The 16337-nt window shown below is 37.5% G+C and overlaps 1 protein-coding gene across 3 annotated transcripts in view; it reads right to left on the bottom strand.

The window, feature by feature from the left end:
• Positions 1-16337, bottom strand: part of GrlHz (Gustatory receptor-like Holozoa) — a 235172-nt gene that overhangs the window by 104740 nt on the left and 114095 nt on the right. The gene's annotated exons all lie outside the window — the stretch shown is intronic.

The following is a 16337-nucleotide window of genomic DNA, read 5'->3' as shown; positions in this document are numbered from 1 at the left end:
TAGTAGTGTTCTAAATCTATTTTCCCCATGCATGCAAGGGGACATAAAATTAATATTATCTTGGCTGCTAAAATTGGCTTTCAACCAGAAAATAATTAATTGTTGGAACAAACTACCATCTGGTGTTGCAAAAGTGGTTTACTTAAATAGAAGAAAAATTAGACATATTAATAGAAAGTAGTGTTTTTTTTTTGGCTGATGCTGCTTTTGCTTCCTTGCATCATTGCCAGTAACTACTACTCTAATAATAATAGTATGCTTCAACGTTTCTGTAGTCTTCATTAATATGAACAGTGTGCAACAGGAATCAATGGATACGTATTCCCATTGTGAAGCAACTTTCAAACTTTTAATTGAAATGTCTATGAAAAGATGCCACTCTTCTGGACTGTGACTAATATCAATTTCTCTATACAGACCAATCAAATCAATACAACAGCACACACATTCTGAAACAGTATAAAAAAGTGCATAAGTGATATCTTGCAGCTGAAATCAAGTAGATTCTACTCCTTTACAAAAAATATCAGGAGATGTTTACTGAATCTGATTAGACCCAAGTCCCTCATCACACCATCCAATTCTTGATGATTAGGGAAATGTAGTGCTTTGTTTGAACAGGCTTCTGAGGTGTAACCCCAATTATCCCATTCACAAGATTCAATGTTTGGGAGATTAGCATTAGTTGAGGCATATGATGCAAGAACGTAAGCTTATACAGCATCAGCCAAAAAAAAAAAAAAAAACCTCCTCATTTTGCCCATCCAGTCACTAGCTCAGCCTTAACTTTATTTAAGCTATCAACTTCCACAACAACAGATGGAAGCCTGTTCCAGCAATCAACTACCTGTTAGCTAAGAAAAAGAACAGGTGCATGTATACTTGCGTGTACACCAATGCTAGGAGTTTGATAAATAAATTTGATGAATTTGAGGTATTGCTCAAAGCATCAAAGGCAGATATTGTTGGATATCAGAGACGTGGTGTCACACAGATATAAAGAATGCAGAACTGGAATTTGGGGAGTACAACGTCTACAGAAAGGATAGACAGGATAGGAAGGGAGGAGGGGTTATGCTATTAGTTAAGAAACACATAAAATCCAAGGAAGTGAAGCCCGTCGATATCGCTGGACAGTGCAGTGTCGAGTCAGTTTGGTGTGACATAAGCACTGGGAGATCAAAATTGAGAGTAGGAGTGTGCTATAGGCCTAATGACTCTGATGAGTATAATAAGAAACTGTACAGGGAAATAGAGTGGGCCAGTAAATCAGAGAGTCTTATAATGGGAGATTTTAATTTCCCAGATATTGACTGGAATTTGTGGTTTGGTCACTCACACACTAGCAAGGCTTTTGTGGATTTATTGGATGATTGTTTTCTACATCAGCATGTTCGGGAGGCAACTAGAGGGAGTAATACTCTTGATTTGATTATCAGTAGTGATTCATCATGCATTAAGAATCTGCAGATAAATGAACCACTAGGTGGCAGTGATCACAGTGTGCTGAAGTGGGATTTACTCAAAGAGGTAACTACCATCAGGGGTAAAGGGAAGGGTTATTGCTTTCGTAAAGGCGACTACGATGGACTGAGACAGTATTTAAATTCTATACAGTGGGACCAACTGATGTGTTACCAACAGCAAATTCAAAATGGGAAGCATTCAAAGAACTTATCTTGGAAGCTACTAGGCTTTACATACCAACTAAGAAATATTGTTCAAGGTTTAGGCCTAAATGGATGAACTAATGAGACATATGACAGATAAGAAAAATGCTTGGGATACATATAAATTAACACGTGACACAGAAGCCTATGATGGATATAAGTTGATCTGTATCCAAGTTACAAAGGATGTTAGGCAGGCGAAGGCAGATTACGAGAAATCTTTGGCAAAGGATGCAAAGAAAAACAGTAAAGAGTTCTTTTCTTATGTAAACTCTAGAAGGAAGGGGATAAATCAGATTGGTCCACTTGATATCGATAGTTCAACTGTTGATGATCCTGCTCAGGTAGCTAACAAACTAAATCAATATTTTGCATCGACATTCACACATGAGGAGTTATTCAGCGAGGGAAATGCCAGAGGTGTATTCAACTCTGGCAGTAAGCTAGAGAATCTTATAATAACTGAGAGTAAAGTGGAGGAGAAATTGTTGAAGATAAACACAAGAAAACACACCTGGGGTGGATGGGATCTATCCAGTTATATTAAAGGAGGCAGCAAAGAAAGTATGCAAACCCTTAGCCATAATTATGAGAGCTTCCCTGGACTCAGGGGAGGTACCCATAGACTGGAGATGTGCAGATGTGACCCCAATTCACAAAGGAGGATCAAAGGCTGACACAAGTAATTACAGACCTGTGAGTTTAACTTCTGTTCCAGGAAAATTAATGGAAGCACTGGTTAAGGAAGCACTGCAGGATCATCTGGACAAGACTTCAGTTATAGCTCGGACACAGCATGGTTTTGTTAAGGGGAAGTCTTGCCTGACCAATTTGATTGGATACTATGATGCAATCACAAAAGAACTGGATGCAGGGAATAACTTTGATATTATATACTTGGCTCTTAGAAAGGCTTTTGATACAGTTGCACATGGAAGACTGCTGCACAAACTGGAGCAGTGTGGCATTGGAGGCAAACTGCTGCTATGGATAAAGAGGTGGTCTCTACTAGCAAAATTACTATACAAGGGTGATACAATAAAGAATCGCCCTCACCTAATTCCACATATCGCAGAGTCATGATATTTTGTATGTAGCATCATACATATATATCTCTGTACGAAAGGTGTAAAATTTCAGCCGTGTCTTAATTTGTTTTTCTCTTACAGAGCTGAACATGTGACCAAGTAGCATCATGGACAAAGTTGAAGCCAGAGCTGTAATCTGGTATCTGTTCTTGAAGGGGAAATCTCCTAAAAAAATCCACGAGGAGATGACTGTTGTATATAAGGATGAAGCCTCATCCTATGGTATTGTGAAGCACTGGCATAGACAGTTTAAGTGTGGTCAGACATCAGTAAAATCTGAGCCTATTCCAGGTCATCCGCATTCAGCCATCGATGCCAGAAAAGTGGGGTTGTTAATCATGGAATATCTGTACGTTAATTGTCCCAGGAGGTGAAGATTAGTGTGGGCTCCGCTGAAACAGTCCTTCTTGACCAACTCCATTTATGGAAATTGAGTGCAAGATGGATTCCCCAATTATTGACTGGTTTCCAGAAGGCTGATTAACAACAGAAATCACAAGAGTTGTTAGCCATGTGCCAAAAGAATGAGGAAAACCTTTTCTCTCATTTAATCACTCAGGATGAAAGTTGGATACACCATTTCAACCCTGAAAGTAAAAAGCAGTCCAAGGAATGGCAACATCGTGGTTCCCCACCCCCCAAGAAGGCAACGGCCCAAGCGTCAGCATGAAAGGTCTTGCTCTCAGTGTTTTGGGATGAGAAAGGCATAATAAGCCTCAGGGGTGCTCACATCTATGTCCTGAGCTGGATATCATTATTCTTCTCTTTCTTGGCGATTCCCTACTACATTTGACTCTCTCTCTCTCACAGTAACTTGGGATTTTTTTCTTTTTGGCTGGTGCAGCATAAGCTTCAGGTTTCCTTGCACCATATAGCTAATAATAATAATAATAAGGTAGAACAATTACAGGTGCTTATTATGCCAATTTACTCACAAAATTATGGGAGAAAATCAAAACATGTAGGCATGGCATGCTGTTCAACAGTGTGAGAATGCTTCAAGACAATGCCCCAGTTCACACTTCTGAAATTGCAACAACACAAGCAGCCACTTGTGGATATGAAATACTGCCCCATTCAGCCTACTCACCCGATCTTGCACCATCGGACTTCTTTCCTTCCCTCAAATCATTTCTGCAACAGAGTTATGGTTCAAAGACCAACCACACCACTTCTACAAAAATGGTATCCGTAGCTTCATCCATCGATGGGAAAAATGTATAAATCTGCACGGTGGCTATGTAGAGAAGGACTAAAACCTGTGCCATATAATTGATAAAACTTCATGACATGTTCTGGCAGCCCATCTGGACTGCTCAGAGAACTTCATATCTGACTGCATCATTACCTCCAGGTCTTTTTCATTCTCCACCACTGAGAGTAGTACCACACGGTTCATACGTTTCTTTTGGGTTACTTGCTACCCACATGCAGTACTTATAGTACCCATATACATTTTTCAATGTTAAACATCAGTTTCCACTTCTCAGCCCAACTGCCTAACTTTTCTAGATCCTGTTGCAGTACCATACTGTACTTAGTGATATGAACAACCCTGCCAACCTTTGTATCATCTGATCTGCAAACTTAGACATTAAACCTGATATACCTTCATCAATATCATTGATAAATACACAAAACAACAATGGGCACAGCACGAACCCTGGGGGAATTCACTAATAACATAAGTCCACATAGAGCAGTGTCCATTTATTACCACTCTCTGCCATCTTCTACTCAACCATCCCTTTATCCATTGCAGCAACTTTCCCCAAATGCCATACTGCTCCAATTTGTACAGCAGTCTTCCATGTGCAACAGTATCAAAAGCTTTCTTGAAATCCAAGCATATGATATTAAAATTATTTTTTGCATCCAGTTCCTTTGTGACCACATCATAGCCATCCAGTCAAATTGGTCAGAAAAGACTTCCCCTTAACAAACCCATGCTGTGTCTGAACTATTACTGCAGTGGTGTCTGGGTGATCCTGTATCACCTCTTTAACCACTGACTCCATTATTTTCCCCAGAACAGAAGTTAAACTAACAGGTCTGTAATTATTTGTCGCCTATAGAACCACTTTTGTGAATTGGGAATACATTTGCACATCTCCAGTCCATGGGGACCTTCCCTGAATCTAAGGATGCTCTCATAATTATAGCTAAGGGTTTGCTAACTTCCCTCGCTGCCTCCTTCAATATAACTGGATAGATTCCATCCTCCCCAGTTGCCTTTTTTATGTTTAACTTCAACAATTTCTCCTCCACTTTGCTCTCAGTTATTGCAAAATCACTTAGCTCCCTGTTAGAGTTTGATCAACTTCTGGAATTCCCATCCTTGAATAACTCCTCGTGTGAATGTAGATGCAAAATACTAGTTCAGTTTATCAGCTACTTGAGCAGGATCATCAATAAAAGTCGAACCATCTATGTTAAGTGGACCAATCTGATTCATCCCCTTCCTTCTAGAGTTTACATAAGTAAAGAACTCTTTGCTGTTTTTCTTGGCATCCTTTGCCAAAGATTTCTCGTAATCTGTCTCTGCCTGCCTAACCACCTTTGTGACTTTATTACAGACTAGTTTATATCTGCCGTAGCCTTCTGTGTTGCCTGATAATTTATATGCATACCATGCATTTTGCTTCTTTGCCACAAGCCTATTAATTCATCTCACAACAATTTAGGTAGGCCTGAACCTTGAACATTATTTCTTAGTTGGAGGTTACTAGGCTTTTCAACCTATGAAAAGCCTAGTAACCTCCAAGATTAAGTCTCTGAAGGCTTCCCATTTAGAATTCACGGTTGGTAACATCATCAGTTGATCTCACTGTATAGAAATTTAAAAACTGTCTGAGACCACTGTAGTCACCTTTATGAAAACAAAAACCCTTCCCTTTAACCTTGATGGTAGTTACATCTTTAAGAAAATCCCACATCAGCACACTGTGATCACTGTCACCATGTGGTTCCTTTATCTGCAAATTCTTAATGCATGAATAATCACTGTTGATAATCAGATCAAGAGTATTATTCCCTCTGGTTGCCCCTCTTACATGTTGCTGTAGAAAACAATCCTCCAATAAATCCACAAAAGTCTTGCTAGCATGCGAGTGACCAACCCACAAGTTCCAGTCAATACAGGAAATTTTCCCGAGTTACACTGAGAGAGAGAGAAGTAGAAAGGAATCACCAAGAAAGAGAAGAATGATGATATCCAGCTCAGAACCCTGGGTGTGCCAAGCCCATACTCACCAGATGTGAGCCCCTGGGGTGGTTATATTTGTGTGACACAATGTCTCTGTCAACAATATCTGCCTTCATTGCCTTGATCAGCACTTCAAATTCATCAAATTTATTTACTATACTTTTAGCATTGGTATACATGCAAGTATACATGCACCTGTTCTTACTCTTAGTTACCCTAACACAACCCAACACTTGAAATCCCCAGCAACTAGCTCTCTAGGCTGCTGCTAATTACAATGGAAGCAGTGCAAGAATCAATTTCATCTCTGCTTGTGGCTGCTGTTAATCTTTTAGTCTGTGACTCCCCCCCCCAAGCTAGCAGTTTTCCGACCCACCTAACCCTGCCTTGATAGCATCAGCAAATATTCTTGCACCCTTTCTATTTAAGTGTATCTCATCTCTGTAGAGGCAGTCTCTCATGTTAGTACACAGACCACGCTGAAAAAAATTCTACCCCGTGAGCCTTGCACAATCTCTCTAAGGCCAAATTGATTGGCAAGACTAACTCGCGACTGTTTTTCAGCATTGACCTGTACTTGTTAAGTAAATCTGCAGATTTACTTAACAAGTACAGGTCAATTAGTGCCAATGCCTACAAAAATATCACCTTTTGTGCCCTTAAAAGATGATATCGGCTCTACAACGTCATCAACTTTTGCCCCTGGCAGACATACCCTGGTCCTGTTCCACCTATCCTTTTTGCATATTAATATTAATACAGGTCGACCATCACTAATCCAGCCACCGATAATCCAGTTCCACCACTAATTCGGACATAATTTCCGTGAATGTAATTTCAAATTTCCTGGGTCGGCACCGACCTGCCGCTACTGTTTTGATGGCGTTGGTTGCAGCATCAGCAGTTGGTGCCAACCCGTAAACACTGGCAAGCCATTCCTTGTTTTTCTGCATTTGTTATTATAACCTGCTCACATTTAGCCCCAGCCATGGTTCCAATTCATAAAGGAAGTGCCTCTTGTGGTGTAAAGCACAAACACTGTACACTGTCCATAACAGATAAAGTTGAACTCCTGAAAAAACTCGACAGCGGTGTGTCTGTGAGAAGTTTAACTCTGCTTAATTGTAAATTCCAGCAATTTCTCTCAGTTCCTCTTATTTTAGTAATTTTCTTTTAGCCATTCCTTTTTAGATTTTTTTTTTTTTTTTTTTTTTTACAACACACTTATACAAACTTGTGGAAAAACAAAACAAAATATGATGGATAATACAGCGCGCTAACAAACTTGTTTTCACAAAATCTCTAACAATACTGACAAAATTATTGCGATGTTTGAGAGTTCATTTTATCTTAATTAGTTTTATTGCAGCGTTCACTGTGAATGCAATAAACTAATTACAAACAACCTTCATATGTATGCCGTAATAGCATTACACATATGTGGCCGACACGGCTTCTTAAGAAATAAAATAACCAAAATATGTGGCCACATTGGCCACATATATGCGACATAAAAAAAAAAAAAAGACTTTTTTTTTTTATATTTTAAGCGAAAAAACGACAACACTGACATTACAATATTTATTTTAGAATTACTAATCAAATTATTTCCTAAATATTTTTTGGCCCCTGGGGAATTTTTTTCTTAAACTAGCTTGGCAGTCAACGTGTTAAAGGTAGAAGGAAATGGTTAGCTGTTGGGTAAAATGCATGTGCTAAAATAACCACCTGTGATCCGGCACCCCACAGGTCCCAATGCTGCCGGATTAGTGATGGTCGACCTGTACTATTAATATATTCTCCGTCTTCCTGACAATAGAGTCTCCAACAATAACTAGTTCCTGTGGGAACAGTGCATTTTGTCTTGGAGATTGCCACTGTGTTTCCCCTGATGTACAAGAGTGAGCTCTGGCATTGAGTTGGGCAGCTGAGAGCTTGATGGGCGCCTCCTATTAATTTATTCGAGGGCATCTACCCTACACTTCAAACTCTCATAGACACCCATCAGAACGCTGAGTTGGTGCCTAATTTCTTCACAGTCTCTGCACCCCGCACACACAAAGACATCCTAATTGGCTAGATCATGTCCTGTTCTAGACAGGTCTGCAAACATTTTAAATTTCATCCCTTTTTTCTAGAACCAAAGGGGGGAGGGGAGAATCTCCCCTCCCCCCTTTGGTTCTCCAGCGAGCCACAGTACAACTGCTAATTTGTGCTCGCTGCTTTGCTGCTCTAGTCTGGGTCATGCTTCCAGTTAAGTATAATTCAATTAACAATGAAATTTAATAAGATTAATAAATTTTACTGTTTAATTGATAAAACTATACTACTCTAACAGATTTCTAATACAGTGCTATATATTTTGTTATTTAGTTTTACGTTAAACCTTACGTTATGATGTTCGGGATTTAAGCTATTTTGTATCATGTAACAAAGGCAACAAGTTACGAATGGTAAGATCTACGGACAAAAAAATAAAAAAAAAAAAAAAAGGTAACCTGCAGCCATTATCAACCCTCTGCAGGATGGAAGCCTCCTCAACAATTCATGCTAAGGGAAATGGACCATAATCTGCCACGTTGTTCCAGTGCAGGTTGGCAGATCGACAGTATTTAGCAGTCAGGGGCTTGAACCCTGATCTACTCAAAGAGTGTGTGCTACTGCACTCCTTCTCCTGACCACTTGGCTACGGAGATCTACAGACACTAAGTATTAATTTTCAAAATTGCTATCTAAATTCAAATAAACAAGGAGCTTGACTAGGAGTATAAAGTTACTTATTGAAAATAATTTAGTATAACAATTAAGTCAATAAAACAACAACTAAATATATAAAAACTTAGCATTCGCCGGAGCTGCAAAAATCTTTGCCAACACGGTAATAACCTGGTCAACGTAACTTTTTGATTTTTGCTACATATTGAAGCCCATTCTTGTCTTTTTAAACTTTAATATATCTACCACCCAAAAGTGGCATTTATCGTGATGGTTTCTGAACTCTCCATGTTCGAGGAATAACAAAAGGCATATGCTTATAATTACCATAAAACTATCTCTCTAATGTTGATCTCCAACAACAGCAGAAACGAGGTGACCATAACTTGTGTTGATCAGTCCATAGGCATTCCAAAATAGGCTTCACATGTACTACAAAACTTGTTGCCACCAATAATGTGATGTAGTACATTTGAACCCAGTTGTGCGCCCTTTTTAATATTAAAAAATACTATGGAAATCAAGGACATAAAACCTTCCACTGCAACCAGAATATTGATGCTAAAGAAAAACTATAACACTGTTGGATTCAGCACACACACAGAATATATAAATATGAATGAGATTTTTAGTTATGCAGTATAATGCTGTAGTTAATTTAACATCCATACTAATGGTCCACTGTATTTCCAAAACAAAGAACAGGCAGTTCAATTTCATAGCAGCTAGATTGACCTGTAAAATCCTAGCCATCGAGCCAGACCTCTTAGTTGCCATGGCAACCGTTTGTCAAGCCTTGCTCATTGTGGATGAGATCAGAGTCAGATTCACGCTTTTCAGCTCAAGATTTTTTTTTTTTTTTTTTTTAATGAAAACCCCAAACACAAAAGATATTAGAAACTATAGTACTTAGTATCGTGAATGGGTTGGAGGTTGACAAGATGAAAGAAGATATGTATTGGCATTAGACGAACTTCTGAAGATTGTAATTTTCAGGAAATATGTATGAAGGAAGGTTGTTCCAGAAACTGGAAGTTGAATGAATAAATCAGGAAGAAGAAAACTTGGTTCTATGAGTTTGAAGTTAGACAGTAAAAGGATGTTGACCAGTTGTGGCAAGTGTTCGGACTCCTTTGGAAGAGAGAAATGGAATTATAGAAGCAAATTCTGAAGAATACTGCCCGTGGAAGTATCTACAGAAAAGGCATACAGCAGAAACAGAATGTCTATGAGACAGAGAGAGTGAAGACTCTGTAAGAGATGAGTCATTAATTAATCTAACTGCCCTCTTTTGAATGGAATCTAGAAGCCTGAGAGAGATTTTGGGAGTACTGCCCTACACGTGGGAACAATATTCCATGGTAGGGCAGATTTGATTTGTACAGAGTGACCAGCTATTTGGAAGAAAAGTAACACCAAGAGTGAATTAGAAAACCCAATTTTTTAGATGCAGGAGAAGCAATATTTGTAATGTGCTTATGCCAAGAGAGATTAGAAGTCAAGGTGATCTCCAATAGAGTTATATGATTTTTCCTATAAATCAGAGTGGCATGGAAGTTAAGCATGGAAGCAGAAGAATCCTTTTTGTGAGATATAAGACAGGACTGAGTTTTAGAAGGATTTAAATCAACTAAGTTATCCTTGCCCCACTGGAGAATTACCTGGAGAACAGCATTTAAGAAATTAGTAGTGGATATTCGAGAAGTTTAAGTTGTTTGTGCAGTGCAAAGTTTCTCAAACTAGAAGGCGGAATGATAGGATTTCCGGTCAATGGAAGAAGGTCATTAACATACAAGTGGAAAAGAGTGGGAGAAAGAACTGAACCTTGAGGAACACCAGCACTGGTAGAGAAGTTAGAAGGCAGAGAGCCATCCATCATTCACAGTGAGCAATCAGAGAGAAAAGCCGACTGGGCTAGCCGAGTGGGTAAAGTACCTGCCCGGCAACCCAAAGGTCGCGGGTTCGATTCCCGCCTCGGGCTTGGATCAAAGTACTGCAAAAACCTTGGGAGGTGCAATATGGCCACAGAAGCCGATGCGCCAACAACTACCAAATCAATCAATCAATCAATCAGAGAGAAAACTGGATAACCAATTACAAAAAACTGTTGGCAAACCAGAAGATGGAAGTTTATTTAGAAGACCTTTATGCTAATCACGATCGAAAGCCTTTGAAATATCAAGAGCAACTGCTTGAGTTTCACTAAACTTTTCCATTTAATTTGTCCATAGATGGATAACATAAGTCAGAATATCACCACTGACGGAATTCATACTGGTCAAGTCTGCTGAAGTATCGCTTCAGCAAAGCTGAAGCGATACTTCATTAAGTTTTTTAAAAATCCAAGCCATATAATATGTTGTTTTTGTGTTTGCTGATCTCCTTAGCTAAATCTGTCTCTCCTTTGCTTTCTAAAAATCTTAATTATTATATCAAAAAGGTTTACAAATCTTGTTAGACAGTTTCCTTTAGAAATTCATCTGACTTCAGTATGTAAAAGAAGCCTCACATACTGTTCTTCATTATCAACACAAAATTTTCTGAAAAGGCAATCATATTTGCCATGTGACTATGTTATTAATGGTTTTAATAACTATGTTGAGAGACTGATAAAGAACTGGACTAATATTTTTTTACTGTCAATAAAAAAATTTGTGCACTGCCATCATCTGCTTTGCAACCAGATGATGGCAGTGCACAATGCAGTGTATTGCAAGAACTTTGGGACATACTTCCAGGTGGGCTATAAAACCTTTATGTCTTCCAACCATGGAGGTGCTACCTCCATGGTTGGAAGACATGATACCAGAGTGGTCAGTGGTACAGGATACCAAAATTTCCAATGGCACTTGTTTTTCGTCAAACTATGTTTTTACAGCAGCAAAAATGGATGCTCCAGTACAATCAGTTTCTATAGATTTTACAAACAACATCTCTTCTTGCAATTTACAATCATCAGCGAAATAACGAACATATGCCATTAGAAGGGCCTTATTGACAGTAACTATGGATTCATCAATCTGAATAGAAAATTTTCCCATTTTTTGTTTGTCAATTAGCTGCTTTGCAACATTAACTGACATCTCATTGATTGTCTTCGAATTGAATCGTTGCTCAATGGCAATGCTTTTAAAATACTGGAAGGATTTTGATGCATCACTGTTGAAATTACAGTCTGTAATGCGGGTCGTATAACAGTCTCAGCAACTGTATGAGCATCACCAGTTTTTGCAATGATTTCTGCAGTTTTATAAGATGCAATCATTCCATCATCATTTGTGTGTTCTTCTTAAATAAGGAAGTAACTGTGTTATGTTGCTCAAAATTCTGTTTTAAAACATTCAATATGTTTACCAACTTTATCAGGATGTTTCCTATTTAAGTGATCTAAAAGTCTTGATGGTTTCATAGCCTCATTTGAAAAAGAAATATTACACATAAGACACATAGGCTGTCTTGAATCAAATGGGCTTTCAATAAAACCATAAGCTAAGTATTCATCCAGATACTGTTTTTCTTTTCACTTTTACACTTTTTATTTTCAGCACTTGACATGACTGATGATGGATTAAATAACTATAAAGAATTAAATAATAAAATATAAACTATTTTTATTTAACTCTTATAGCCCATGTCACTCACAAAAGCACTGTGGATCAAAAATAAACAACTTCCACAAGAAAATAATAAATCAATACTAATTGTCGCTTAGAAAGTATAAAAAATGGACGGAAACATTTCCTCATCCCATCCATGCATCATATATTGAGCAATGAAACAAAAGAATAAATAAAAAACCATGCCCGCTAAGGTCGCAGCTGTCGGAAAGGCCCAAACGCCAAAGATTGCAGAAACATTACCTCTGAGAGCACTGAGGCATTTAATGGCTATGAAATGCAAAGATGCCCACTTTTATCAAAATTTCTCACTCACTCAATATAATATACCTATATGGAAAAAGAAAACCCAATGAGAGAAATTAAGCATTAAGAAATAAGATGTTGTTGGGTAGGGTTGAACTTTGGAGGGCCACAAACCATTGTAATGCCCATGATTTTTTCTCCCCTCCCCCCAGAAACCAATATTTGCCCCCTTGGGGGAAATATTTCCCCCATTGAGAACCCCTGTGCTAAGTCCATGGGAAAGTTTTCTGCAGCACTAAAAACAAAAAAATTATTTAGTAAACTCATGCTGGAGAAGCAAGCTGCAGGATGAATTTTTGGAACCTTTAATGTAAATATTAAACTTTAATTTAAATATAATCATATTAGGAGAACCAGCTAGTGATCTAACAGTGCAAAACTTGTTCTTGGAGAACACGTGTCACACTACTTAAGGAAGGGGGAGGAAATAATCTTAAAAAATGTCTGGTTCTAATTAGAAAGCCTCTTTTGAATGTTCTACCTATACCAAGAAGTGATCATTAGCTTTAAATTAAGTGATACATCAACTTGATTTGAAATCAATTTTGAATTGTTGATTCCAACTAGTGGAATCCCAATGGAAATGCTTCATGCCTATTTTTTGATAATAAAGCCTCTCATTGATAATAAAGCCTCTCATCTTAACTAATATCGCTACAAGGAGCAACATGAAACTTGCTCACTGGCAGATGTTCTGAATGTTGCACAGAGAATTTCAAATAACACCGTATGGTTATAAGGCAACAATATTGCCAATATCAAAGAGATTTGTATTTCAACAGTCTCAGAGTTAGTGTTCATAATAAAATGGCAGTCATAGTTCCTTGCCTCCTAACAAATTTATTTTTTCTTGTCATCTACATTCAAATACAGCAATACCTCACTTAGCATGGCTTCAAACAGCACGGGTTTCACTATAACATGGTTTTCAATTAAGTTAAATTCGAAAATTTACTGTACATATTAAAACTCATTCAACAGCATAGACACCTATTCTACATATATGCTGCTGTGCCAACTCTATTGTCTTACATGCACATGTGCCGATAGCTCCCCTCAGGCAGTCAGCGGAAATATGCAACAGTGTTGAGTATTCTTAATTCCATTCTGGCGAAACAACGTGATAGCTTTTCAAAATTTTCATTTCACAATTTTTTACCCCTCTAAATATGAAACAATGAGTCAAAAAAGGAAAAGTTATGAAAGCAGTGGAGCTACTACTAAACGTAAATGGCTTACATTAGTAAAAAAAACTTGATATTATCAAGTGCCATGAAGATGGTACATCATATGCTAAAAGCGCACCGAAAAATGGAATGAATGAAGTATCAAAGATTATTCAAAAGAAGGATCAGTATAAAAAACAGAGAAAGTCTACAGCATCTTACACAACGAAAGTGATAACTAAGCGAATAAGTTCACTATTGATTAATATGGATAGAAGATTGTAATCAAAAGAGAATTGCTTTGAGTCAAAGAATCATTCAAGGGAAAGCCATGAGCCTTTATAACACATTGAAGGAAAAAGAAGAAAATGAAGAGGAGGAGACTAAAGAAATATTTACAGCCAGTCGTGGTTGGTTTTTCGCTTTAAAAACCGCGTTGGGCTTCACAATGTTTGTATCTCAGGTGAAACTGCAAGTGCAAACAAAGATGCTGCTGAAGATTTCCCAGTGAATTGAAAGACATCATTGAAGAACGTGGCTACAAGGACGACCAAATTTTCAACGTCAACAACACCGGACTGTTCTGGAAAAAATGCCCTCACAAAGTTTTTTAGCTGAAAATGAAAAGGCCCAACCTGGATATAAAGCATCAAAAGATCATTTAACACTTTTTTTTGGGTGGAAACTCATCTGGGGATTTTAAATTGAAGCCTCCACTCATGTTCAGAGCAGAAAACCCAAGAGCTCTAAAGGGTTGCGTAAAAAGCACAAAGATTATTCTTTGTTCACAAATTATTTTTGTCTGACAATTGAATGTTACTGCAAAGATGAAGGGATGGAGTTCAAAATTTTGTTCTTTTAGATAATGTACCAAGGCCATCCACCTGAAATTTTTGATCTCAATGAAAATGTAAAAATATGCTTTCTTCAAACTTAAAACAATGTCTCCCTTACAACACATGGACCAAGGAGTAATTGCCGCATTCAAGACGTATTATCTGCGGCAAACATTTTCTCAAGCGATTGAAGCTTCAACAGGAGTGAGATCATCATCTTTACAAACATTTTTGAAAAATGATAACATCAGGAATGCGATCGAAAATATATCTGCATCTTGGCTAGAAATTACTGCCAACAACATGTGTTCTATTTGGCAGCATGTTTTGCCCCATTTGGCAAATAATTTCACTGGTTTTGAATCGCAAGTTCAGACAATTGCTGAAGACATTGTGAATATCGGAAAAGACCTGGGATCCAAAACTATAGACAATGCCAATGTACATAACTGCACTGACTCACGTGAAAATAACTAGATGATGCAACTCTCCTTGAAATTGAAGAGAAAACTGCATATGAAGAAGAGAAAAACAATTCTGAAGTGGCACCAAAAGAATTTTCAACAGAAGAAATGGAGAAAGTTTTGTGTGGGGGGGGGGGTTGACTTGGCCTACAAGGAGATTATGAATGGAGATACGAACGTTGAACATAGCATCAAGATACGGCAAATTTTATAAAATGGGATTTGATGCTACAGACTTGTATGCTGAGAAAAAGGAGAGATAACTTCACCATACTTCATTATTGAAATACCTAAATAAACAATAAAGCTCTTTTCTCATCTCTCATGATGTTACCTTTTCATTAATAAAAAAATTTTTTGCAATATTTTTTTTTCAAACCCTTTTAATTGGCTATCAAGTGCAAATTGTTCATAGATTTATTATAATTTGTTTATAGACTGTTTCTCTGGTACGCATTCAATTAAACTCATAATAATTATACCTCAATCAGTATGGTTTCACATAACACATAATAGTTTCGGTACCAATTATCAGTGCTATGCAGGGTATTGCTGTATTCTATAATGTATCAGTATTCTGCATTTATTGTTTCAAAATGAGCACAATACCGAAGTGAAAGCAAGACTAGTTTTGCATGCGCACATATTCTTTTATGTCAAAAATGATACATGTACATAAAATATATATTTTTGTTTTCATTTCAAGACCATATAGTTTTGCGGGTATGGCTTATATTCAAGGATATATGGTAAATATGTGCTGAATATTTGAAAAAAAAAAAAAAAAAAAAAACAAGCTGGACTGGCTATGGTCCTGACAAATGCAACTGTTCAAATCTGTACACCTCTACAAAAATGCATAACCCAATGGCAACTCAAAACTGGTGGTGTATTCATAACTGTTGTTATAACAGTTATGTGTGTATGTTATTGAGCAAAATTTAAGTATGCATGTACCTTGTGTATGAAAAGTTAAGTATGCATGTATGTTATGTATGAAAAGTTAAGTAATGAATTCCGAATGACAGTGATCACGGGATATATATCACAGAGCATTAGGGAAAAAAAAGAAAAAAAAAAGAGCTCTGGTCTATTCTGATGGCGTACTTTATAAAGTTTGACCCTTGGCATACAAATGGCCAGCTGAGCTTTGTGCAAGGAAAAAAGGGGATAAAAAAAATCAAATCACTCTCACTGCTCAAGCATGAAGCTTTTAAAAATTTCTGCATATTTTAAAACTGTAGCCATCAGGTATTAATCATTGGTGTAC

This window comes from Mastigoproctus giganteus, chromosome 9 (genome assembly GCF_048544385.1).
Source record: "Mastigoproctus giganteus isolate SK-2022 chromosome 9, ASM4854438v1, whole genome shotgun sequence".
NCBI classification, from domain to species: Eukaryota; Metazoa; Arthropoda; class Arachnida; order Uropygi; family Thelyphonidae; genus Mastigoproctus; species Mastigoproctus giganteus.
Note: the sequence above shows the minus strand (reverse complement) of the source record. Positions and strands in the feature narration are given on the sequence as shown.